The sequence below is a fragment of the Triturus cristatus genome, chromosome 5_2, assembly GCF_964204655.1.
Source record: "Triturus cristatus chromosome 5_2, aTriCri1.1, whole genome shotgun sequence".
Classification (NCBI taxonomy): Eukaryota; Metazoa; Chordata; class Amphibia; order Caudata; family Salamandridae; genus Triturus; species Triturus cristatus.
Genome location: NC_140588.1, coordinates 114,183,234 through 114,210,317, shown reverse-complemented (window position 1 = coordinate 114,210,317; position 27,084 = coordinate 114,183,234).

Genomic DNA, 27,084 nt, shown 5'->3' with positions numbered 1-27,084 from the left:
CAAACTTGTACAAAACTTTGCCGTTAGCTTACTTCTGAACCTTTTATTCCAAGAGTCTACCTCTGGACTTCCCACAAGCCTTCTCTGGTTTTCGTTGGTCAAACAAGCCATCACTGTTTTCTATTTCGAAATTAGTGGGTCCTGTCTTTTTGCAGAAAGTACTTTAGCAAAATATCTACAACTCGTAAGAGTGGACGTTAATTTTAAAATCAGGCTGCCAAATGGTAGAAGTCCCTTCCTCTCAATTTGAGGACACATGAAAATTGTAGTGGTTCGTGAAAACATATGTAAACCTGGTATTTCTTAGTTGACTGATCATTCTTGTTCTAGTTGTGGTAATTTCCAATAGCACATGGACACACCTGTTGCCAATCATATGCCTAACAAAAATCAGTAACCTATTAAACATAAGAGGATTGACTTTGGGTCATATCAGTCTACCTCCTTGTAAGGAGAATGTTGCTGTGGTTGGGCTGATGTTCCTGCTAACGAACAAGGGGCCTCATTTATGAAAAGTGACGCATTGCTGCGTGAAAACTGCGATGCGTCACTTTTCATTGCGCCCTCCTTGCGACATGCTGGATGCGTCATATTTACAGTCTGATGCATCATGTCGCAAGGAATTACAGATACATCAGTATTTCTGACGCATCTGTAGGCGCAAAAATGACGCATTGCTGGAGTGTGTCACAAAAGTGACGTAACTCCAGCAATGGGTCATTTCACATGGGCAAGTCCCATTTCAAATGTGCCTGCGTCAGTCTTACGCCTGCTGTAAAGCAGGAGTAAGATATTGACGAATTTGCATTCTAGAAGTGGTGCAGTGAAATCTCATAGATTTCACTGCGTCACTTCTAGGACGCTTACTTGCCTCAGAACGCCCCCCCTGCATGCATTATACCTGGTGCAGGTATAATGTGGTGCAAGGGTTTACAAAGTGACCCATCTACCTAGATGCATCACTTTGTAAATATGACGCACCATGGCACATTTTTTACGCCGCTGGTGCGTCACAAAAAGTGACGAACCGGCGGCGCAAAAGTGACGCAAGGGCTCATAAATAAGCCCCAAGGAGTTTTATATTAAAGGTTTCGTGAGAACAAAGGAAAGTGCCTCAATTGTAGCCTCACATGGGGTAGGCTGCAACCCCTAGGAATGGGTGCAACTTCCTCCCATTTCCCAGTGTGATAAGTGTGTCAAAGGGTGATCCCTCACTCCCTTTCAGCATGCCAACCAGGCTACCGTAATTTCCCTGTCCAGTATGATGATTTTTTTACCTTACCGATTGGCCTCAGTCGTTGCAATTATGTAGTTATAAAGATTGATTGATGTGCAGCCATTTTGTGCAGCAGATGCAAATGAACCCCTGCAGCAGCTACTCATTGTATGACATCCGGACGTAAGAAGTTGCTGTGAATAAGGCAATGTAAACTTTTTTGTTATACTATGCTGAATCATCTTCAGACAAGAAAAAGATCAGGAATTTCTGGTAATGAATTGAATTAAATTATTAATGACTCGAGCATGGTACACTAGGTTGTAGGTGCTGGTCAGTGCTCATTTGCATGGGTCTGCAGTTTTTGGTTGTGTCATATCGGTAACCCATTACATGCCTTCCAAGCCCTGCTCTTGTTGCATACAGAAAGGATCCACAGTCAAATGAATTTACCCTACAATATCTCCACCAGAAACAATTTTCGATAATATTTCAGCGGAAATAGGAACTTTTAAATTAGGTAGACATGATGGGAAAAACCAGGTCAAAGGTGGCATCCAGGAACTTTAGATCAAAATAAACCCACTAACCTTTAGAGTTGTGGGATACAGCAAAATGTGGTGGCATAAAATTCAGCAGGATATCAGGAACCTATACTCACATATAGGTTTCTGACGCTACTGGCTAATATATTCCTCAAAATATTAAGAGCGCTTTGTCATTTTATAGCACGTCCCCCATTCTTAGTCATAGTAAATAATATGTTTTACTATCCAAATTAATGCCACTTAATTTAACCGACTTTGAAAAGATGGGAGGCTGAGTTGGCCTTGGCAAGATTCTGTCTCACAATCTGCAGATGGCAGAGACCACTGTATCTGCTTTCTGGGGAGTAAAATGTTTTTATGTTCCTGATTAAGGGAAATTTGATCCAGCCTTGTTAACCAGATCCCATGAATTCTGACCATCGGTCTTTGCTTAACACCTGAACGTGGCCATAGAGATTAGAGCGTCTCTTCGATTGGATTGAAATCTTCCTGGACATTCTTGATCTCTATAGCTGTTTGAGCTTCTATAGTGTGATCTGAAGCTGCCTGTTTCTTCCTGGGAAGCAGCACGCATCAAAGCCCATTCCGAAGTTCTTCTAACCTTCCCTGGTACTGTCTTTACCTGTGTGGAAATCCCCTGAAAGCCTATGGACCAACAGAGATGGACACAGCACTTTGAAACCCTCTGTGCCTCTTAGAAGAGAACATTGGATGGCTGTCAAAAACATCAATTGCTAGAAGTGCAAGACAGCAGAGTGATCATGCTACCTGGCAAGCATATTAACTTGATGCAACATCTTTTGTTGTTTTGCTATAGACCACTAGAACTCCAGGGTCTGGAGTGGTAGTGGTCGATCCGCTAGATCTTCTATCCTTTTCTTTAGGTTGACCTTCGACCTTGATGGCCCAGCTACTGACCCAGAGCCTTTACTGCCTAAAGCTAGCTAAATATTCCCATGTTGAACAACCAACACCACTAACCCTAAACTCAAGCGTTAGGTGCACCATCCTCGAAATCAATAAACAATTTGAACTTTGAGGCACAATCTGCTTCTTTTATAGGTTGACAGGCACACTGCTCATGTTTGTCCCTGATTTTCCTTTGCCTCTGTATTCTGTTAGATGTTCTCAAATGCTAGGTTCGCAACCAGTTAACTTTACGAACTGCGCGACAACGTGACTCCACTTTGACGGGAGGATTGTGAAGCCTCCATTTTTCCTTGTAGTTATAGCTGTCAGCTAAAGATCATGACAATTGTATTGTTTGCAAACATTGTTCAACCTGTTTCAATGACTTCATAACTGTATTGTTGCAGTATCGATATTTTTTGAGTAGGACTGGGACAGTGTTGGTGATTACCTGGTTGGGCAGGTAGGGTGGACAGCCGGAGGCCCTGGTTTTATTATAGTAATATTTTACCTTCATTGTTTATTGATTTCTACCAATGGGCATAACATTCATACCATAAATATATTTCCCTGCATATTATTAAACTACTCTGTATTTAAAACTCTGACTTGACGTATTTATTCCACCTGTGGTAAGTGATAAGTGATACTGTCACTGTTTCTCCCTCACTGGGGTGCTGTCAGAATGTAACTTTATGGATCTGTACTGACTAACCTATCCCCTTTCTTCCTCTTCTCTTGACCCTTTATCTGCTGTAAATCTCATGTAACTCTCTTTCTGCCCCAACCTTTTCCTTACCCCTTTCCCCCTCCTCCTTATTGATCCTTCTACATTGTTATATTTCATCACCTTTCTTATCTCCCCTCCTTCGTTTATGAAGATTTTATTGTTTTTTGTAAACATATCTTGCTTTGTTAATTCCAGTTCTCTCTAAAGCGCTTAAATAAATTCTGGTGCAGTGGCACTATAGATAAACAAGCAAATGAATATATAATAAATAATAATCCGTATTTGTAAAGCGGGAACTACTCTCCTTTACGGGTCTCAAGGCGCTGGGGGCAGTTGTGGAAATTAAGTGAGCTATTGCCCAGAGTCACATGTTGCTGAGCTGCGCTGTCGCCAGAGATCAAACTGTGAGCCCTGTGCTCCGAAGGCAGCTGCCCTGGCCGCTGCACCACACCTCTCCACACAATAGTGTCATACCTAACTCCACCCTCTTTGAGTTAGTCCTTGACTATACATAGGCATCTAACCAAAGAGTACAGGATACCGAAGATGAGCAACTATCTCTTGCAAATACGAACTCTGGAGTTCTGGTTAATAGAGGCCCCGAGGGAAACATCCTTTACCACGCAACCATTACAACGCGGTATGGTTACATCGTGGTTTTAACAACGCAAGTCGTTACACCGACTTGCACTCCTACAGCGCCCTCCAACGCAAGTCGATGTAACGACTTGCGTTGTTAAAACCGCGATGTAACATACCGCGGTGTAATGGTACGCGTTGTTACATCATACATCCAGGCCCCGAGCATTTTGTAATTTTGAGAATCTTAAATCAACAGAAAACACACATGGATCCAACATACTCTATGTCAAATTGGATTACCACCACCTTCCACGTCATTATGGGCACTGTTTCTAGTCCTGGATTTAATGAGATTGCCTAATGCATTGTGGGTGTTACATTCTTGTTCTGCTTCCATTGAACTAATTACAATAACACACCTGAAGTTAATGATTTGTAGGTGAATAATTCAGTTCTGCAGACAGCAGTGACTTGTACTGAGGTGGTTAGCCTAATGTCAATACACAGCCAACAACATTTCTGTTTCAAAAACAGTGTGTATTTTACTAATAATCTTACAGTGCTTAATTGTAAAAGAATAAGTGCTAAAAGCTTCGTTCAGAAGCCTGCTGCTGACGCCATCAAAGGTCAGTGTGCTGAGTACCAAAGCTGAGCAGTCTTGATTTAACTTCCTGCCTCTTTAATCTATAATCAGATACTCACTCTTGCAGGTTCATTGTCATCCCTTCTTTCTCCCTTTGTCATAGTTTTCCCATCTTTCTCTCCAGTAGCGGCCCATATAAGGTGTGCTGCCGCGCGGTGACATGGGGCGGGGGAGGGGCATGGTGGGGGGTAGTAAACTACAGAATACGACCCTACGGCGGTAAGTACACAAATAAATAAATAAAATGAATTTCATTGCGCGCGCAGCATCGCCTAATGCAATGCAGCGCGCGCAACGAAATTAATTTTATTTATTTATACATATGGGCTGCTTCTGTTTCTCTCCCCCCTTCGTCCTCTCTTTCATGTTTTTCTCTCCCTCTTACTTTGGATCAAAGTGTATTGAGGGAAAATAACGCCAGTCCCCAACAATGAGTGCCCGTGGGCCCAACTGCCAGCCACGGCTCAAATTAGGTACTAAGGGCCCAGATGCACAAAGCTTTTTTACATTCTCAAATGGCCCAATTTGCAGAATCTGGCTGTTTGTGAATTCAAAAAGGCATTTTTAAATGTACAAAGGCCCAATTGTGATTCCGTAACCTGCTACTGAATAGCAATTTGGGTTTGCCCTTCGGTATTAGAAAGGGGCGTGTTTTGGGCGTCTCTTCCTAATAACGAAACGCAGCTGTATGTTTGAATGTTTTGCGACCAAAATACGGTCGCAAAATATTCACATTTTACTTCCAACTTCGAGTTGGTGGTAACCCATTTGCAAATGGGAATGGGTCCACAAGGGAGCCCTTCGCCTCTGTGAAAGTTTCTAAAAACATTATTTAGGAGCAGGCAGTGGTCTCCTGGGATCCCTACTTACTCTGAAAAAAATGAAAATAAATCTTTTCATTTTTTTAATGATTCCCAGTTTCTTTTAAGATAAACATACTGTATTTAAAAAGATAAGGTTGCTTTATTGAAAAATCAATCACACTTATGATCTGCTGACCCACAACGGGCCACTGTCCCTGTGATTTTGTGATTCCCAATGGTTAGCAAACGGAGACCTACCTCAATAATAGGCATGATGTAGATCTATTTACGACCCACTTGGGAATCTCAAAATGTGTAATAAACACATTTCAGTGCTTGTGATTACTAGGGGTGGGCGGAATTTGCGAAATTCACTTTCGCAAATTATTGCGAAAATGTTAAAAATCTCCGCAAACACGCGGAAATATCGCGAAGATGCGGAAGTTTTTTTCCCGCCCGTTCGCAGTATTTTCTGCGTGGTCGCGGCTCGCCAACTTACCCATGCGATTGCTCGCGGGCGCGGCCAACTTGTTTTCACTTGTCTCGCGGTGCATGATTGCGAGAAGAAAGACGTGATCGCGCGACGCATGACGTTACTGCGGGCGGGAACTGTCGCGAGACAGCGCAAATGGCTACCAACAATCCAACATCTCGTGGAGAACGCGACCGGATCGGGAAAACTTGTCGGCGAACGCGGGGAATCAGGTAAGGCGAACGCGCGCACGCGAGAATGTATTATTTTACAGCGCGAGCAAGAAACAAATTATCGCTAAGCTGCGGAATGCGGAAATTTTGACATTTTCTCACTTTCCGCGGAACGCGAAAATGCCAAATTATCGCAATTTCCGCGAACGGCCCAGGCCTAGTGATTACCAAATAACGAATCACAAAAATGTATTTGGTAATTGCAAATGATTACTTACCTAAATCTTGCCAAACAATTTAAACAAGTTGTGATTTAAGCTATTAAATTTCATTGCTATTAATTTAATTTCTTGTATTTCAAGAATTATTGACCCGCTTGTGCCATTTTCCTAAGCGTGCTTTAATGGAATGCTAGCGATAAAAATAAAAATAATTTAAAAATCTTAGCAATATAGGGGAGGAATGCACATCTAGGATTTGTGTGGCTTGTGACACAAGGGGTGTGATATCAGTATACTCACAAGACTGTGTGTTCATAGTCACAGTCTTAGAGATACGTGAAACCTATACATGCTGCAACGCAAGCAGTGTTTTCTGCAGTTACACTGAGAATTTGAGCAGAAACTGCAATTCAAGGTGTACTCTTGTATAGCAAGGCGCGTTTCTGACCCAGAAATCGCAGTTGCACAGGTGACGAAAGCTTCCAAGCAAGAACAGCAAGTGACTATAATCTGAGTCTTGCTCTATCATCAGATACCTTTTATGTGCTTAGAGCAGCCGGGGAAGTAATTGGTTCTACTTATAGCAGACGCAAGTTCAGCATTTCAGACCGCTTTTTCCTAAGTGATAGACATTTATCGCCACAGAGTGGAGACTGGAGATACGACGAAAATAGTAGGTTGTGGCGAGACATCTAGACAGAAACATGTGAGTAACGAGGATTTTCATAAGGCGGGTGTCTTGATATCCAATTGGTTGTCTGGTTGTCATGCAAAATAATGGATAAATAGCAGAATGGGGAAATATGGAATAATACAGAAAAACATGTTATTGGGATGACGTGTTTTTCGGCAAAAACAAGTAAATAATGCTGTTTTCAATAAATAAATTGCTAAATAAGAGCATGTTAAACAGACTGCTTAGAGAGAACACATCTGTTATCGGATAGGTACACTTGTATTTTTTTTTAGATGTGTTGGCATTTTATACTTAAATGCCTTGGTGGATACATTGGGGCAGATTTATGAGCCCCTTGCGCCACTTTTGCGTCACTTTTAACATGGGAAAAGTGACGCAAAAGTGGCGCAAGGGGCTCATAAATCTGCCCCATTATGTCATGAGCTCAAGTGCAAGGAAGAAAATAGTCCTCCCCCCCTGCTATTTGAGCAGTGAACTACAGCAATAATCAGAGTTCAATGGAACCTCAGACCCTGGGCCCCGGTTCAGCTGCACCTGCTGCACCAATGAACGCTACGCTTCTGCTTTAATGATGCTGCTGGTTCGAAAACTGTGTAGTTGAGATGCACTTCTCTGTCTCGCATTACACGTTACAGCATTTCTTATCAAAGGACTGTTTTACTGGCTGAAATACTCGAATTAATTCAAATATTTTTGAGGAAATCTACGTGGCCTAAAAAACTGAGAGGCAGATTTACAAGCACCTTGCGCCACATTTGCGTCATTTTTAACATGGCAAAGTGACGTATGGGTGGCGCAAGGGGCTTGTAAATATGCCCCTGAATGTTTTTAACAAGTCAGGCTGCTTTGGCAGGAAGTGTACAGACCTAAGAACGATGTGTTGTTTGACGTGTTTACATCTGGCCCAGAGTAGCTGTCTCTCTTGTCAGGCTGGCACATATCTTAATGGAGTATCCATCCCATGAATCACACTGAGTGGATACCTGTCGAGATGTCACCCATGTTATTCATTTATCTGTAGTCCAAATACATTGCACCAGTCCTTGGCAAGTTCTCAGAGAGGGCAGCATGGCTCGTCTTCAATCAATCAAGCTTTATTGAGTCAGGTACAGTAGAAATCCCTAAGCTGAGTTGTACATTTTTCAAGGGTATTCTTCACACTGTGATCTGCAGAGGAACAACTAGACGACAGGTAGCAACATCCTAAAATAATCTACACTTTACATCCGTCAGGAGTGCTTATTAGAATGAAAGGCAAGGGCTTGCATAACAGAACCGTATGTACCCTAAATTGACCACTCTACATAACCTTATAGGAAATACATTGTTTGAAGATTTTATTAAAATGAAAACATGAATGAAGATTAAACGAGCATTGGCAATGGCAGAAACCTTTGCTGTAATGTGCTGCACCCCGCACTCTCACAGTTACCCCCTCCACTCTGTATTCACATTCAAAGAGTCTTCTACCGCTGGTGAACTAGGAATCAGAGGCAGACCCGAAAAAAGAGCATTTCCCTGCACTAGTGTGATAAAACATGTGTACAACTAATAGAGCGTTAGAAGAGGAGCAAAGCATGTGGGAGAGAATGTAGGGCTGATGTGGAGAGCTGACACCCAGGACAAGGGACAGACAATAAGTGCCAAGAGTCACGTGCAAGGTTATTTTAACAAGATCTGTTTATTCACTGACCATCTGTCGAGGAATTTCAACTGGAATTTAATGGAAGTGTGCTGTGATAAATTAAGTAATAGACAGAAACAGAATGATATAATTGCCTGGTATCATCAACATTCTCCATTCAACTAGTAGGCAAGCAATAATTTTGTATCTGCATTTGTAAGTATATTTGTATGTATGTATGTTTTGGTATTTCTAAGGCACGTACCTAGCTGGCTAATAAAGGAGCACTCTATGGGGGGCAAGCTCCAATGAGGATATATGGGGTGAAGGAACAGAGGGAGGTGTGAGAGCTAGTAGAAGGAGTGAGAAGGATTTTTTTTTATTTGTTTTTATTGAACAGAATAAAACAACATACATTAAAGTCAGCATCCCTTAACATCGATATATATTATGATATAATGAATACATCATTTTAAATTATAGAGGAGTAATCATCTTCATCCTTCTTTGTACTTAAAGTGCAGATGCAGTTAAACTCAGAACCCTGAGAATATCATTGAGCAGCATAATTTAAACAATTAGACAAAGTGCCAGTGCTAGTACAAATATATGCTCCAAAAAGGAAGCTAAACTGAATTGCAAGCCTTCTCTAGTACTAAAAAATGCAAAAAACAAAAAAAAAAAAAATAGGGTTAAGGTAAAAAAAATATCATTTGACAGTGTAATTTAGACGATCACTTAAAGTGCAAATGCTAGTGCAGATATATACTCCCATTCTCGTAGAAAAGGAAATGAAAATACCATTGATTACCCAGGAGTATGATTCATAAAAGAAAATCAGAAATGATCCTTACCCCTGGACCTTCTTATTGATCATAATCCAAATAATTATTCAACACCAAAGTGTCCCTGAAGATGTCTTTCCATTTCATCAAAAAGTTTCCAGATTAACTAAAAATTTCTTAATCGCTCCCACCCTTTTGGCATATGCTTCTTCAAAAGTTCTCACGTTTCATTTTTTTATACCATTCAATAAGATTTGGAGTCTTGATTGTTTTCCAATTTTGCAAGATCAATGAACGTGCCACCAAGAAGGAATTTGACATAAAATTTCACCCCCTTTTGTTAACACCTGATTTGATCTTTGTTTTAATAAACCAAATAAGGCTGCCTCCGGTTCTGGTTGAACAATGGTTCCGATAGTACGGCTAAGCCCAGCACATAATTCCAGCCAAAACTGCCTCAAACTAGGACATGTACATGCAATATGTAGCCAACCGCCCTCACCGGCTTGCTGACACCGAAAACACGTATTTTCCACATCCGGATAGATTTTATGGAGGGCCTGTGGTGTATAGTAGGCCGACCAACGAGACAGAAAAGCCATCCTTTTAAAGTTGGCAGCCCTAAGTAGCTTGTTGCCATTCTGCAAAATCGCTTGCCATTCTCTAATTGAGAGGTTGCAGGCCAATTCATTTTTTGTTTTTTCTAAGAAATTAGTAACAATCAAAGGCTCCCCTTGATTTTGAAAAACTCTATAACAATTTCCTATGCCTCTCAATTTAATTCTGAACACGGACACAAGAACTGATGGGGTGCCTGTATTACCTAAGGGTGCATATTTATTTATCCAGGATCTAACCTGAAGGAAACTAAAAAAAAGGAGCCTATTCTGTGTGCCACATCTGGGCTGCACCTCCTCCCAGGTCATGCATCTGCCTCCTAACAGAAAATGACCTAACTCTTTAAAACCTTTTAACTCCCAAAGTTTAATTTGACTACAATGAATAAAAAGGCCCAAGCTTCTAGCCTCTGACAACCCCAAATATTCAAATCCCGTCGATTTTGCTTTTTGCAACAAAAACAACCGAAGTCTAGAAGAGAATTCTTGTAGCGTCTTATATCTTACTTTTTTAGGCAATTTTGCTGTTTTCAAAAACACCGGAAGCTGAGTCCCTGCTGCATCAGCCATTTTCCTCATAAATAAAACATCCAAAGACCCCCTATTATCAAGCAGACCAACTAGAATATCCATAAATGCTGCCATAATAAGTTCGAATATGGGGAAGTGCCGACCCCCCCCCAACTTGTATCTAGCTGCAAAATTGATAGTTTTACTCTTGAAGCTTTTTTATTCCAAATAAACTGGCAAAAAAGTTTATCCAATTCTCCAAAATATGCTGCGCTAACCTTAATCGGGACATTGGAAAAAAGACAAATTAATAAGGGTAGTACTGACATCTTGATCAGGGCAACCCATCCTATCAAGGAAAGAGGGAGGAAGCCCCATTTACCCAATAAATCTTTGATCTTACTCAATGTAGCTTCATAGTTTAGCTTATAAAGATCCGCATATCGGTTTGATACATAGATTCCTAAATAACGGATCGGTTTAGGGGAGCATGCTTGGTGTTTCAAAATATCCGGAAGAAAATGACAACAAACATTAAGTGCCAATACTTCAGTTTTTTTGTGGTTAATTTTGTATCCTCCAATTGCATCAAACTGAGCGAACTCCTTCAAGATTTGGTCAACATTATGCTTTTCCGGTTTAAGGTAGAGTATCACAGCATCAGCAAATAATTACATTTTGGACATCCCCCTACAGGAGTTTTTATATCTAAGTTCTCCCTAATCTTTACTGCTAAAGGCTCTATAAAAAAAGTAAACAAAACAGGCGATAGGGGACACCCCTGTCGGGTCCCACGTTTTATATCTATTAGACCTATAGATTTAGAATTTATCCTAATCTGGGCCTGGGCTCCTTGATAAATATTCCGAAGCATGGTAATTATTCGATCTGGAAAACAAATTTTTCAAGACCATAAAATAGTGCTCCCCAATTCACAAGTTCGATGAGTATTAAAATAGTCAATTGCTTGAATAAGAAAACTTGTATATGAAGACATTGATCTGCCTGCTATAAAGCCTGATTGATCCTTGTGAATTGCATACTGGGCCACAGATGTAAATCGATTTGCCCACATTTTCATGAAAATTTTATAATCTACATTTAGGAGACTAATTGGCCTATAAGAGCCAACTTCCCTAGGATTTTTACCCTTTTTAACGAAGCTGACTATTGATGATTCCTTAAAGGCTGTTGGAATTTCCCCTCCTGCACTAACACAGTGAAAAAGCTCAGGCATAAAAGGAAGTAATTCTGCCGAGAAAACTTTATAAAATTCGGTCGGCAAACCATCATTCCTGCAAGCCTTACCTCCAGGCATCGAAGTTAATGCCCTGGAAATTTCTTCTACTGAAAAGTCGGCCAGTAAGGCCTCTTTTTGACCTGTTGAAAGTTGAGGGAGAGCTAGATCTTCAAAATAAAACTGTATAGCATGATTAGCTACCTGGTAGTCAGTTGAGTAAAGGTCTTTATAATGATCTATAAAGATTTTAGAAATATTATCTTGTCCCGAAACTAGATTCTGTGTTCCTGGAATTAGCACTTCATTAATTACTGCCGCACCTTGTTTAACCCTAGTTGACCATGCCAGTAATTTCCCTACCATCTGGCTTTCTTCATAAGTTTTTTGCTGATATGCTTTAGTACTGGATATCTCTTTCATGATGAAAAATTCCCTCAATTCCCGTTTGGCCCTGTTAAGTTCCTCTCCGGGTTACCTGACCCCTCATAGAGCAGCTTCTCCTTTTATTTGTCAAAGCCATCTCCACTGCTTTCTGGAGTTCTTCAATTCGAACTTTACGCTCTCTAACTTGCGCAGCCATAAAAGCTATCATTTGTCCTCTAATTGCTGCTTTAAACGCCCTCAAACTGAAAAAAGACTTGCTGTTCCTCTGTTCATTTAAAAAAAATCCCCAAACCATTCCTTCATATCCCCTACCCACTGTTGGTTGGTTAAGAGAAGTCGATCCATCTGCCACCTGTATTTCTCTCTAGCCCCCACTCCAAAATCAATTTCTATTTTTATTAAAGAATGGTCTGAGAAAGAATTAGCCATGATCTCCGTATTTGAGCAGCTCAGAGAGCGTGATACTAGAAAGAAATCAATACGGGAAGCTGACCTATATTGGCTGGAGTAATAAGTAAACTGTTTTGCTGCACCATGAGCCCTTCTCCAAGGATCCACCAATTGATGATCCTGTTTAATAAGATCTATCAACTTCTTAGTCCGAGGTTTCATCTGCCTTTTAGTCTTGTTAGATGTATCTAATTGCAGATCCTGAATAAAATTGAAATCTCCTCCTAAAATGATAGGGCCTAGCGCCTTTCTTGCTCTATCATTAATACTTTTGAGCGCCACAGAGTCATCCACAACGGGTGCATAATAATTGACCAAATTCACCAAATGACCCTCCATCTTTACCTGCATCCAGATCCATCTACCATAAGGATCTCTATCAACTTGAACAATTTCCCAATTTAAACCTTGTCCAAGATAGATACCCACCCCTCGAATTGCTGCCTGAGCTGAAGCAAAATAGGCCCTAGAAAAATATCTCTGTTTCGGTTGATTCGTTTTGACATGGGTCTCTTGCAAAAATAAAATTTGGGGAGAGAAGGCTGCGAACCATCTTATCAAACCACCATACTTTTTCTTATTTGAAATACCATTTACATTAATGGAAATAATACGAGCATTAGTACCCATTTTTCAGCTTAATATTCAAAATTACACCAGTAAACATACCCATTTTCAAATTATATTATTTAACAACATTCTGGTTATTGCTTCTCCCTTTCTCTTTTAGCTTACTTTCTATATATAAACTATTCCACTCATTCATTTTTTTAAACCACCACCCTTTCCCTGTGTCACAACCCAAACCCAACCCTCCCCAAGAACCCCGTGGCCCTTAGCAGTAGGGGAATTGCCCGCCCTACCCACTGCTGGCCCCACCTGGGAGCCCTGCATAACGGGTGCCCTGGTATTGCACCCTAAAGTGATTTGCTGCCTGCCCCTCCCTAAAAAAAAAAAAAAAAGAACATCCAGAAAAAACATTGAAAAACGGTAAGGACAGCTCATAACAATATGAAAAACTGTTGATTCCTATTACTTGTCCTTCATGATTCGCTGCAGCATCTCCTGAGCTTCATCCAGATTTGAGAACAAGTGAAACTTCCCATGGACCAGGACTCTCAGTTTCGACTGCTGGGTGATAGCTGCTTGTGCCCCCTGTGCCTTGAATAGATAAAGGAGTTCAACAAACTCCTTTCGGCGTCGTGCCGCTGAATCACTCATATCTGAAAAAATACGGCAAAGGGGGACCTCAGATGAAGAAAATTGCTTTTTTGGAATAGCCCTGGTCAATATTTGCTATTTTATACGATAATCTGAAACATTCACTGACATAGTTCTAGGAAGTTTGGAGTTAGGGAAGGGCTGAGCTGGAACTCTATGAGCACGGGTGATCGTAAGGTCCCCAGTGAACTCAGGAAGAACTGTATTTTTTATGAAGGCCTGCACCCATTGAACTGGTTGGGATCCCTCACATCCCTCCGGAACACCAACCAGGCGAAGATTAGTCCGACGAGCATGATTTTCCAATTCTTCCAGTTTCAATTCCAAAGTGTTCTTTAATATTTGTCCTCTGTGACCTGTTGATGAATTGAGGTCATCTGATCTTCTACCTGGGAAATTCGAGACTCGGCTTCGTGTAGTCGAATCGGCATAGCCCCCACCACCTCTTCAATTTTGGATAATCGTGCATGCAATGCTGCAATTTCAGTTGCCTGGGTAACTTTCATTTCTCTGATCTCCTCAAGAATTAAATTGAGCATGCTTTTTATATCGCACTGGAAACTGAATCCAGATTCTGTTGTGGACCCTTTTGCTGATCCAGTCCCAGGTCCTGACGCGGGTCCTGTTGGTTCCAAAACTACTTGATTAGGATGTTTATCCATCTCCAATGGTAAAACGGGAGGGAAGGAATTCCCCATTGGGGGGAAGAGCAGAGGAGGTACACAAGAAAGGGTTAGCAAAGGTGAGGGAGGCTGGGATTGATCAACTTGGGGAGTCCTTACATTCTGAGTGTCCAGCTTGGAAGACTGTTGCGGCGGTGAAGGTACAGACTGTATTAAAGGTTGAGAAGGTTTAATTTTCTGAAAAATCAAATACTCCTTGTTCTTGCCTGCTGATAAACTGGAAGGGTTTATACACGGGTCTCTACACGGGTCCTTTTGATTTTCCATTAAAAGACTTTTGTCCTGATTCATATGGCTCTCGCTAGCGCAAACTGAACCAACAGTGCTGCTTTCTGTAACTGTTGTAATTGAGCTCGTCGAAATCTGGGAAACATTGTCTAATTTTCCCTGCGGCCCACCTTGCTCACCTTCAGCTTCACCTTGATCTGTAAGTTCATCCCCAGAGCATGAACAATCAGCTATGGGGGTAGACCCTCTTCGATTTTTCTGAACTCGTTCCCGCTCAGCTTTTGAAATACCCTGATTTATTTTAAATTGTGTATTGCGAGTTCTCGATTTCAAAGGTGGGTTAGAACCAAGCTGAGACGGGGTAGCAGGATTTCTATTATGTCTCCCCATGGTTTTAAGTTTTTTTCTTTCCTTTCTTCCTTTCTGGAGTTCAGGACTCCAGCAGCCTCCGCTCCTCTACACTCCCTTCCACTCCCTTCCACTCCCTTTCAATCAATCCTTGTGTCCGGCACTGTCAGGCACTGACGTGTTTTTTTTCTTCTCTTTTTCCCCTTATACACAGTCAATTTTGATAATTTGCCTGTAATTGCCTGTAATTCACCAAATTACCTGCTTCTTCAGTCCTCCAATACAGCGATAGCCCACAATAGGGCCGTCAGCAGCTGTACCAGTAAATGAAGAAGCAACACCAGCTACTCGAGTTACTCCGTCCTCTGCAGGCATCAGATGAAGTCTCAGATAAAGTCTCGACAGCCTTGACAGACGAGCCCCAGACAGGCAGCAGACAGCAGGCTCCAGCTCCCAGCACTCCAAAGCTCCGAGCTTTAAACACTAAAGGAAAACGCCAGCCAAAATCGGCAAAAGCAAAGAAACGCCGAGACCACAAACCGCCATCAGTGCTTCAGAGCCACGTTTCCAGGTACGGGGCGTGGCAGCAAACACCGAGGCTACGTGGAGGCGGGATCGCGCATAGCCTCCCCGTCACGATGAGTACAGGAAGTAGTAAGGACTGAGAAGGGTTGTATGGTAAAATATGGTAAAATATCATAGGCAAAAATGTCAAAATACTAAACATCGCCCAAAAATGCAAAGAAACAAAAATATCGACTTTACATATTTTGCATGTTAAGGGCAAAATACTGTCTGCACAAATTTGGAAGATAAACATTTTGTCACAAAATGGGTAAGAAGATCAACTTTTAATATTAAAGAGTATGTTGACTTTAAAAAATATATGTACTTAAAAGATACAATTAAAGCAAAGCATATAATATAAAATTTATAACGTTATGGGGCCGATTACGATGTGGGTCAGAAAGCCTTCGACTGCAAGTTGGAAGCTTTCTGACTGCGGTCGGTGGCTTTCCGACCGACACTGTCGGCTTGCTGTCCGACCGCCAAATTACGATGTCACTTGTCAGAGCTTGAAGTGGTCAGTCATTCCAACGTGGTTCCGACTGTCTATCGAAGTCTTCCTCCCGTTCGGAACTGCACCGCAATCCCCTAAAGACGGCGTTCAGCTGTCAGGATTACAATGTCCGTTTCCCACAGCCTTTCTGTGCCAGCCTTTCCGACATGGAAAGGCTGTCGGAAAGCGATTTTGGAGGCCCCTAGTACTTTCCTCCATGGCCTACGGTTGGTGGCCAAGGATGTTCCTAGGGTGATCCCTTTTAAATCCATGCACTGTGTGACAGGCACCATGGGGTGCCTGACACAGGGTGAAGGTTTTTACACATTATTACTGCTGTAACACAGGCTCCCATAGAGAAATGTTAGTATCCAACCAAACACTGTTTGGTCGCATCAGAATCAGGAGGTTGGAACCGCTGACCAGAGGTCGGTCCCGAAACAGTGACAGTCGGCGGCAACTCTGACTGACATCTTAATAAGCCTCTATATGTTAAAACTTACAAAAATAAAATGAAAATATATACTTTACAATAAATTAACAAAAAATAAAGATAAATAAAGTTGTGAAATAACAATGAATAAGATAAAAAAAAATACAAAAAATAATTAGAAATGTGGCAGTCACACAGCAGTTTATCAGACCAGAATCTCTGAGCTGAACACCTCTCTCCTCTCAGCAGAACCAGTTAATGGCACAGTTTCCCTCTCTTTTTTCACACATATACATGTTAACTCCAAATCACATTCCTTCCCACATTTTTTAAAATGGAATCACACATTTTTATTGGTTGACATTTTCAACCCTTTTCCAACTGAACCCTTCCCCCAACATGACTTCTACCTGCTGGCATAGCAACAGGTCATGGAACACTGGTGTGTGCAGAGAGGTCAGAAGTTCAGCACACAATGTTTCGAATCCAAAGAGCAAGAGTGCTTGACCTGTCAAAACCTCACAGCAAATCCAAAGTAATGTTCAGTGGGAACACATTTTTCAGAACCAATACAAAACATGCTTCTAAAAATGTATACAGACAGGCTAGTTTTAACTGTAAAATAGTTTGAATCAGCCAATCAGTTCTTTTTCTTAAAAAAAATATGTATGCCTCCGTTTTTCAACTGTCTTTCTTTTCATATTGCCATTCTGCTGAAAGACACCTGAGTGCATCCAGATCTCCTTGGAAGATGTTCACAGTGTGGATTGTAGGTCACAGCTATGTCTTCTGGAGTGAAAAGTATGCAGAAAAAAGAGGTATGGTGAGAGACCTTGCTTTGCCAGATGTAGACATTAAATGGATTGGTCAGAGAGGGTTAAAGTGGCACCAATTAATGCCTTTGGTGAAATCTTTTCTACACCTCCAGCAGCCTAACCTTATTATTGTGCACTGTGGTGGAAATGACCTAGGCACTTTAACTGGGGTAGGTCTGGAAATGCTTGTTAAGGACACCTTTGTACAATTGATGGCGCTTTTTCCACAAACTGCCTTTGTATATTCTAATATATGCCAAAGGCAAAAGTGGAACTGGTCCAACCAATTTTGTCCACAGATTGACAAAGCAAGGAAGCACGTCAACAAATCTATTTTTGCTTTCCTCAGAGACTATGGTATGGGTTCTATATACCACAACAACTTGCATTACAACATGCAAGGCATTTACAGAGGAGATGGTGTACATTTCACAGATGAAGGCAACAGAGTCTTCCTCTTGAACTTAAGACTCTGCATCGGTACTTACTTGTAGGTACCAAAAAACACTCAATGAACACAAGGGCTCTTTTTAGAGCCACTTAATTTCTAAACACTTAAATGCGATTTTTTATTCTTTTTTTGGTAAAGTTTTTTTTCGGGTGCGCGCTGAGTGCGCGCACTCGGCGATATTTTTTTAAAAAATATAAATCTTTTTTTTTGCCCTACAAGGTCCTACTGTGACCCCCTGACAATGCCTAGTGGGTCAATATCTCCCCACTCTGCCCCCTTTACACGTTCTCCCCCTTTGTTTTTCACCCCCTCAAAATGCGAGAGACAAAATGGCGGCCGCCGCTTCCTTATTTCCACCGATTCGAATGTTTACTTACATCTAACAACCAATCAGAAGTGCGCTCGCGCACGGCAGGGTGCGCGCATAGGGCTTGCTCAGTGCACGCACGCTGCGCGCGTATAGATATATATATTGATTTAAATGTTATTTTCTCTGGAAATACTGAACAGATTTACACCAAACCTGCAAAAGGCACTTCATGGACCTTATGGCTACCTCTCTGCCAAATTTCACATAATTCTGTTCAGCCGTTCGGGCTGTAGCTGCGACTAAAGCCCCCCCTTTTTCTCGGCCCCCGCTTGACGAATCACCCCGAGACTGGGTAGGAGCTGAGCGGAGCGCCCCATTAGTTTTGAAAATTTCGTGAGGATTCGTCAACCGGCGCCAAAGTTATTCAAAATAGAATTTTGAGATTTCCTATGGAAACATGATCCTAACTATAACTATCTACTGGCGACCGCCAGTAGATAATATATATATAGAGATATATAGATATATAGATTACCTACTGGCGGTCGCCAGTAGGTAGTTATAGTTAGGACCACGTTTCCATAGGAAAACCTCAACATTCTATTTTGAATAACTTTGGCGCCGGTCGACGAATCCTCGCGAATTTCTCAAAATAGGTGGGGCGCTACGCTCCGCTCCTACCCTGAAAGTCTCGGGGGGATCTGTCAAGCGGGGGCTGAGATAAAAGGGGGGTCCCAAAACGCGTTTTTCCCATGCATTTTTCCATAGGACCTTTAGAACGAGCTACAGCCCGAACGGCTGAACAGAATTACTCAAAATTTGGCAGAGAGGTAGTCCCTAGGTCAAGGAAGTGCCTTTTGTAGGTTTGGTGTAAATCTGTTCAGTAGATTCTGAGAAAATAGCCTTTGAATCAATATATATATCTGTAAGCGCGCAGAGTGCGCGCTGGGTGCGCGCACCTTGCCGTGCGCGAGCGCAATTCTGATTGGTTGTTAGATCTTAGTAAACATTCGAATCGGTGGAAGTCAGGAAGCGGCGGCCGCCATTTTGGCTATCGCATAAAGAGGAGGTGATAATCAAAGGGGGAGCAGTTGAAAAGGGGGCAGAGTGGGTAGAAATAGACCCAGTAGGCATTGTAAGGGGGTCAAAGTAGGACCTTGTAGGGCAAAAAAAAAGAATAATATTTTGTAAAAAAATATCGCCGAGTGCGCGCACCCTGCGCGCACCCGGAAAAAAAAAAAAAATAAAAGAAATTTTAAAAAAATTGCATTTAAGTGTTTAGATATAAGGTGGCTCTAAAAAGAGCCCTTGTGTTTATTGTTTGTTTTTCGGTACCTACAAGTAAGTACCGACGCAGAGTCTGAGGTTCAAGAGGAAGACTCTGTTCCCTTCATCATTGAAGTGCACACCATCTCCTCTATAAATGTCTTGCATGTCGTAACGCAAGTTGTTGTGGTAAATGGAACCCATACCATAGTCTCTGAGGAAAGCAGAAATAGATTTGTTGACGTGCTTCCTTGCTTTGTCAATCTGCGGACAAAATTGGTTGGACCAGTTCCACTTTTGCCTTTGGCATATGTTAGAATATACAAAGGCAGTTTGTGGAAAAAGCGACATCAATTGCACAAAGGTGTCCTTAATAAGCATTTCCAAACCTACCCCAGTTAAAGTGCCTAGATCATTACCACCACAGTGCACAATAATAAGGTTAGGCTGTGGGAGATGTTGAAAGGTTTTCACCAAAGGCATTAATTGGTGCCACTTTAACCCTCTCTGACCAATCCACTTGATGTCTACATTTGGCAAAGCAAGGTCTCTCACCATACCTCTTTTCTCTGCAAATTTTTCACTCCAGAAGACATAGCTGTGTCCTACAATCCACACTGTGAACATCTTCAAAGGAGATCTGGATGCACTCAGGAGGTGTAATTCAGTAGAATGGTAAAAAGAAATGAAAGACAGTTTGGAAATGGAGGCATACATATTTTTTATAAAAAAAAAAAGAACTGATTGGCTGTTTCATACCATTCTACACTAAAAACTAGGCTGTATGTGTAAAATAATAGAAGCATGTTTTGTATTGGTTCAGAAAAATGTGTTACCAAAGAACAGTACTATGGATTTGCTGTAAGGTTTGAAAAGTCAAGCACTCTTGCTCTGTGGAATTGAAACATTGTGTGGCGAACTTCTGACCTAACACCACACAGCAGTGTTCCATGAGCTGTTGCTATGGTAGCAGGCAGAAGTCAAGTTGGGGGAAGGGAACTAGGCAGAAGTGAAGTAGGGGGAAGGGTACTTTTGGAAAAGGGTTGGTTTTCAAGCAATAGAAATGTGTGATTACATTTGAAAAAAAGGGGGAAGCAGTGAGATTTGAAATTAACATATATATGTGTGGAAAAATAGAGGGAAAGATTGCCATTATCTGGTTCTGCTGAGTGCAGAGAGGTGTAGAGAACAGAGGTCCTGGCTCTGATAATGTGCTGTGGGGTTGAGGTTTCAGTCTGTAATGCAAATACATTCAGCATCACTAAGGCTGGTTGCCCTTGCTGGAGTGTAGGCAGTCACCCAGCATACACATGGTTTGTGGTCTGAAAAAGCAGTCTGGACATGTGCATTTAAAAAAATCTGAAAAGTGGATTCATAATGTGTCAGTCTGTAAAAGTGATTTTCACTTGCCAACAAAAAAGAGCAGTAAGTGTGCATTCAAATTGGCAAAGATTTTTCGTTTTGTGACTAATGTGAAAACATGACTCTGTGTGCAAATAGGAATTACAGGAAGAGATTTGTTGCGTTTTGCTCTGGTGATTTCACAGTTGCATTAGTAGGAAAAAGGGGGAGTCTCTCAAAAAAAAAAAAAAAAAAGAAAAAAAAAAAACCTTGGGTGCGCGCAGGGTGCGCGCACCTCAAAAAAAAATGTAAAAAAATTTTTCAAAAAAAAAATTTGTTTGGTTAAGTTTATAAGTGGCTCTTAAAAGAGCCCTTGAGTTAATGGAGGGAAACAGGAAGAGAAAAACGCAAAAAAAGAAAAAACATCTATGGCCTAGTGCATGAATGCGCATCAAATTTTCTCTGAAGGAGATCAAGACTGGTCTCCCCCACAGAAATAAGAGAACCGCAATCAGTGCACCGTGTAGACAACCTCGCCAAACAAGGTGGACCAACAAGAGGTAAAGAAACAGGTGAAGGCACCATCGCAGCTGAAGTGCTCCCCTGAGCTGCCGAAGATGTGCTCGGCTGAGCTGCTGCTGATGTCGTCGGCTGAGCAGGTGGAGGGTTTTCTCCAGAAGCTCGACGATAAGATGCTGGGTGCATTTTGTAAACATGTCTCAACATAGTGTGAATGCTAAAAGAATATTTCTTGTTAGGATTCCCACGAGATAAGACTTTTTTACAAAGTACACATGTAACTTTTGGTGCATTTACCTTTTTCTCATTCTCAGGAAAAGTAAAAAACTGCCATACAAAGCTGTCCTTCTGCTTCCTGTTCCTCTGCCTCTCAAGAGTGTCCTGCTCACTGTCTGAAGTAGGTTGCTGTTCAGCCATTGTCTCTCAACAACAGAATAGCTCCTTCTCCAAAGGAATCAGAACTAATAATGAGGGGAGTAGGTGTGGTTTGGGAAGAATCTGGAACAGAAAGTACTTCAAACCAATCATAAGTGATGATTCTTGATCACATGACTTGCCATGAGGGGATTGGGTGTGGTATTGAAACAATTAGAAACTGAAAGTAATGATAACCAATAAGAAATGTTGTTTTATTATGTATAAACCCGAGGTGCGCGCACTGCGCAAGCTCCGTGCGCGCACCCCGTGATGACGTATGCACGAACGCGTAAACGCGCAGGTGCATACGTCATATACGCGCACCTAGCGCGCATACGTTTAACACGCGTATACGCGACCGTTATTGCGTGTAATTTTAGCGTATGCGGAAGTAAACCGCGTCGATGGCGTAGGACGCATGCGTACGTACGTACGCATACGTACTGGGTGCGCGCTCCCAGCGCGCACCAATAAGTATATTTGCGTACGTAAATAACGTACGCCGGAATTCATAAAAAACATACGAAATAGTACTAGGTGCGCGCTCAGAGCGCGCACCCCAAGAATTTATAAATAAAAAAAAAAAAAAGAGGACATTAAATAATTAAAAAAATTATAAAAAAAAAAAAACCAAATTGAATTATTTAAAAAAATAATTTAAAAAAAATACAGATAATATATAAATGAATATAAAGTAATTTTATTTAAATAAAAAAAAATATCTTTAATTAAAAATACATAACTTAGCATATAAAAAACCATACAAATTCTCAGAAAAAAACATAGGTTTCAAAAACGAAATATTTAGGGATTAGCATTTAAAAAACCTTGCAAATTCACTGAAAAAACCATAGGTTTCACACACGTTATAGTTAGGAATTAGCATTTAAAAAACCTTGCAAATTCACTGAAAAAACCATGGGTTTCACACACGTTATAGTTAGGAATTAGCATTTAAAAAACCTTAGAAATTCAGTGAAAAAACCATAGGTTTCACACATGTTATAGTTAGCTGGACATTTTACTCGTAAAAAACCAATGAAATTGCCCCGTTATAGTTAGTTCAGCTAACTATAACTCGCACGCGCCCGCAATGCACTGCTGATGACGTCACATATTACATCACTCATGACATGGTCAGTGACATCACTCATGACATCACTGATGACATCTCAAATGACATCACTGATGACATCATCCTTGTGATAGAGTGGCAGACCTCCTCTCACCCTAATATAACCTTTGATACACACATTCAATAATAGAGACTAAAATTTTTAAAACAATGGACATACCAATACCAGTTACAACAACCTCTTCAGTAATTCTAAGATTCACATACACATTCACTCATTCACCAACAGTCCTATACAGTCACTCATACATGTACTCACTCATCATATGTACTCATACACCTATACATCCAGTTACACAATGCCACTCATCCATAGAGTTACTCACACACATAGTCACTCATACTAATAAAGAATCAAACATACTTTTACTTGCATATACAGTTATACACACACCACCACACTTACTTCTACGGAAACTTACACATACTTAGTCTTTTAAACAATCACTTATAGAAACACATACTTATTCATACAGGAACTCTTTCAATCTCTCACTCTCACATATACTCACTTATATACACCAATAGTCACATATACTAGTTTAAAACATATGTAGTTACTCATAAAGACACTATTGAGACAGTCATTCACTCACTAACACACCCATACACACACTCATCCACCCATACAGTCCTGCACACATGCTGTCTTCAACACATACAAACAGTGAGTGACTCATTCATGCACCTATGCACTACATAATACCCCCCACCGAACCATGCAGACACTCAGACTGACACTCAAAAAACCAACTAATAACCTATATAGACACCCATGTAGCTACTCACCAACCCATGCAGCCACTTATACACAAAGTGAGAGACTGATACAGATATTTACATATTTAAACATTACTCACTAAGCCATGTATTCACTATGATACACTTAATCAGTCAGTTACACAATCAATTTTTCAAAAACAAATCATCCATTTAGACACTTATATACCCATTTATTCTTCCATCGACCTTGAGATATACATATATAAAACATATTTAATTTTCAGAAAAACACACATTCACTGGATGATGTCATCAGTGATGTCATTTGAGATGTCATCAGTGATGTCATGAGTGATGTCACTGACCATGTCATGAGTGATGTAATATGTGACGTCATCAGCAGTGCATTGCGGGCGCGTGCGAGTTATAGTTAGCTGAACTAACTATAACGGGGCAATTTCATTGGTTTTTTACGAGTAAAATGTCCAGCTAACTATAACATGTGTGAAACCTATGGTTTTTTCACTGAATATATATATATATATATTTCTCAGGGAGTGCACAATGTAAATGCCCTTCCTATTGCATTTAGCACAATTCATAAAGTGAAACCTCTTCTTAATGTATTTTTCAGAAGTTTCACGCTGTAAAGCCCCTGCTTAGGATGTTTTGCTGGGAGTTCACAATGTAAAACCCTTTGGTGTTGTATTTTGTCAAATAGTGCACAATGTAAAGCCACTTTGAATGGTTGTTGGCAAGCATTTCAATGTAAAACCTCTTACTTTAATATTTTCCAGAGTGAACCTTCTTCCTACCATATTGCTCTAGGGTTACATGATTAAAAGACCATTCCTATTGTACTTAACCTGGGGTCTGCATTGAAAATGCCCATATTAATAATGAGGTATGGAGCTACCTCTTACTTGAACTAACACAACCATTTTTCATTCAGAGGTTTATGGAGATCAATTTGTAGGCAGGGATACAACCCCTCTCTTAGTACTGCTTCTTAAAGCCATTTTTTCTGGTGAACAAATATGCCCTGCAATTCAGATGTGCTGTGGTCAGCACTAAAACCCAATGAAATTCAGCAAAAAAAATTCAAGATTGTCAGAAGGAGCAACCAAAACCCTAGCCTACAGTAGTAAAATATTGGTATCCATGTTAGAAAATACTTGCCTACTGGGTTGAACAAAGTGTAATATCAATCCACCCATAAAAGAATATTAGCTATAACATGCGTTTAACACTAAATAATTCTGCCTTTGACATAGATTTTATTAATAAAAGATGAGGCCCATGGTATCTGACTTTTATCTAGTGAATCTGTGAGGCCTACCACCTTGATCATTAGTTTGTCATCATAACTAGGCCAAACCCACTTTACTGAGCGTAATCTGTATGAGCACTCCTTTTTCGTTGAAGCACACAACTTCTGCCCAACTAAATTCTGTAGGGAAGGAAATCAACATATAGGCATGCGTCTTCTTTTGTTGATCACAGAAAGTTGTGTTATGTTAATTTATCTTCTTTTTTTATGCTGTGTTATGTGATGTTAAGCTATGTGGATTTGTATGCTGCACTAATCATTCAGGCTAGTTAAGCAGTTTATGAAACGATACACAAGTTGACAGCTACATCTAAAAAGACTGAAATAACCTGAGGTTTGAGATTAGGAAATTAAGTAACCTCCTATCATTTGGCTGCTCGCAACAAACAATAGTCTGCTAGTCATTAGACCTTTCAACTCTCCGCAGAACTGATTAGAAAATGTGGACATGCAAGTCGTAAACAACATGAATTCAGGACATGGTACTGTAACAGGTCACATGCAAAAACTAGAGCTTATTTAATTGTGTAAGTAAAGAAACAATGCAATTTGCATTGAAATTCCACTCATGAGGTCTCTAATATAGCCCAAATATTGATTAGTTTTATTGATCGAATAACTTGACAAGTAACGCGTTGACCGTGAGATTGTGGAGCAATTCAAAGTACTACATTTGAAACCAGATGAATGGTCATGGAAATAAGTATATAAATTGTGAATGTGTGTGTACCTTTGTAAAATCATACCTTTATTTCAGTTGACAGAACTGGAATAATTGCATTTCACCCCACAATCTAAGTTACTGAGATGAGAAGACTTGTATGAGATCATATGGATTCTTAGGGGTAAGCAAATGCTCAGAACAGGCCAATGTTGAAAGTTAAAATGATCAACAGCTCTACAGTAACTCATGCCGCAACTATCTGCTATACCTTTAATTCAAGGCAATTCTGATATCCCTACCAGGAACAGAAAACAAACTTTCCTGTCTTGCTGATCAAAGAGAGGATGGATTTAGAACTAGAAAATAAATCAGTAGAAATCAAACACGAGATTTGAACCATCAATTAAAGATAGCTTTACTGAAGTAACAAGGAGAAAAAAAAGCAAATTGGTTAGCTCAAGTGTAAATATTTTTGGTGCCAAGTATAATTTTCAAGAATCAGATGAACAGATGTAAGAACATAATTCCCTTTGGTGGTCCAAAAAGCAGAATCTCAAATATCAGATTGGGTTCTCGACATAGAAAATAATCCGACTATTAGCTTCAATGACTTCTAATATGAAGCTCACACTCATACTCTCTTGAAACTTTGGAAAAGGTTTGAGAGCAGCCTGGGGCCACCTAGTAATGGAATTTTAAAGGTATTAAATTATTGTAACTTTTGGTCTTTAGCAAGGAAGCTGCAGAGTTCAGATGAAGATTAAATAAATTAGTCAGCCAATTCTAGGACTTTCGGGCACAGCCTTCTGTGGGACCTATCCGTTTTTGAAGGTTTATTACAGGTAGGCAACCTGTTTCTATAATTCATTTGAATCACCAGTAGATTTTTGGGAAAATATTTTGTACTTAGTTTCCCTTACAGAGTCATTGCTTATGTATAAAATAGAGAACAGCATACAGAGTGGCTTACCCCTAGGTACCCTGGTCCCGAAATTTGCTTTTAAAATTTTGAAGTTATTCCATGGAAGGAATGATAGCTTTGGTAGAAAAAGACACAAAGAAGAAAATAAAAATAGCTTTCATCGAAAAAGACCAAAAGAAGAAAAAAACTGTTGTTTCTTATGCCTATGTCAGTTCGAAAATGTTGACTATGTATATTAGTTGCTCAAAACATTGGTACAAATTATCAGGATTCAGCATATTTGGTTTACAAAAACAATAAACATATACCTATTTTGCTAGCCCTACGTTGATAGCATTAACAAAATCAGCAACATATAATTTAGGGTTTAGCAAATTTAATATGTATTTTGTTATTTCCCTTTACAATGTTGACTTCTCTCACTTTAAACTATTGTGCCAGGCGTGCACATTCTCTTTCCCATACCACCGGTGATACCTGGGGTAGTTGGTTCTCCTTTCCAAACTTTCAGCGGCAGTTCATTACACTCTTACTTAATGCTCTAAACAGTTGTCTGTTAGTCAATTGGTGGTATGACACTTTGACACGTGATTTATTTCTCAATCGTTAGATTT